Source organism: Octopus bimaculoides, chromosome 4, assembly GCF_001194135.2.
Source record: "Octopus bimaculoides isolate UCB-OBI-ISO-001 chromosome 4, ASM119413v2, whole genome shotgun sequence".
Classification (NCBI taxonomy): domain Eukaryota; kingdom Metazoa; phylum Mollusca; class Cephalopoda; order Octopoda; family Octopodidae; genus Octopus; species Octopus bimaculoides.
The window spans coordinates 129079575-129081423 of NC_068984.1; positions in this window are offsets into that span (position 1 = coordinate 129079575).

The following is a 1849-nucleotide window of genomic DNA, read 5'->3' on the forward strand; positions in this document are numbered from 1 at the left end:
TGTGTGTGTGTGTGTGTGTGTGTGTGTGTGTGTGTGTGTGTGTGTGTGTGCGTGCGTGCGCGCGTGTGCGCGTGTGCGCGTGTGAGTGTGTATGTGTGTATATACATATGCATACAAATGAATGGATGGAAAATATTCCTAAGTTTTTACATTACTGATATATTTCATATAACATATGCTGCAAACTTTTCCAGACATGTCATGTAATCTATCTTAATCCATCAATTTATGTTGTCACCGTGTACACGACTCCAAAACTTGTTAAGAGAAACAGAACCGGATAGATCTTATATACGTATCTGTGTATGTGTACGCGTGTTTGTTCGTATGTACATAAATGTATGTGTGGATAGATAGATAGATAGATAGATAGATAGATAGATAGATAGATAGATGCGACAGAAGGGCAATGAATCATTCGTTCATCTTATAGAGAACTACTCAATGCATTTCGTTGAAAGTTTCTTAGATTAACCAATCTGCTGTGTACAATTCAGTTTTATCCTAGAATTATACTATGGGAGTGCTTTAGCAAAAACATCCAAATGCGCCGATATATTAATGAGCCGACCATATTTAGATGGAAGGACATCGATAGTTGTCATTAAAATAATAATAATGATAATAATAATAATAATAATAATCCTTTCTACAATAGGCACTAAGCCTGAAATTTGGGGGTAGAGGAATAGTCGATTACAACGTCCCCAGTACACAATTATCGTTAATTAATGCTCGCCGCCTTAATTTATGATAATATTACTAATCCTTTCTACTATAAGCACAAATCCTGGAATTTTGGGGAAAGGGACTAGCCGATAATCTCCACCCCAGTGTTGAACTAGTACTTATTTCGTTGACCTCAAAAGGATGAAAAGCAAAGTTGACCTCAACGGAATTTGAACTCAGAACGTAAAACCAGAAGAAATGTCGCCTAGCATTTTGTCCGACGTGGTAATGATTCCAACCACCCTATGATGATAATAATAATAATAATAATAATAATAATAATAATAATAATAATGACAACAACAACAACGACAACAACAACAACAACAACAATAATAATAATCCTTTCTACTATAGGTGCAAGGCCTGAAATGTTGGGGGAAGGGACTAGTCGATTACATTGACCCCAGTGTTTCACTGGTACTTAATTTATTGACCCCAAAAGGATGAAAGGCAGCGTTGGCCTCGACAGAATTTGAACACACGATGCAAAGAAATGCCGCTAAGCATTTTGTCCGACATGCCAATGACTGGTGCCAGCTTACCATCTTAATAATAATAATAATATAATAATAATAATAATATAATAATAATAATGATAATAATAATGATAATAATAATGATAATAATAACAATAGTGATCGTTATACGAGCTAAATGGGCATATATGTCAAAACGCAAGCAAAGATGGAATTCCGTTAAGTGTCAAATATATCATATAGATTTCCTTTTTATAGCATGCGTGCAATGAGTATGTGAACAATTGCGTTCGTTGGAAATTTTCTACTCAAATAGGGTTTCAACGGGCCAATCACTGCTTGACTGCGTTTAAAAAGCTTTTAATAATCGTATACACGTAGGATTCATATGTAGATTCCATTGACATATGATACCCATTGCCCATTTATTTTCACTTGATAGATAGCATTTATAATGTAGCTAGATATTGGCAATCCAATCTCTATCTTTATAAGTATTATGATATGTTGCAAGCATCTAGGATAGGCACCGGATGGTGTGATTTATTTGTTCTCATAAAGGGATTGCAGAATGACCGCCATACATCGGCGAGCTATTCAAATTTCAGGCACCACAAAGTATATACATATATATATATATA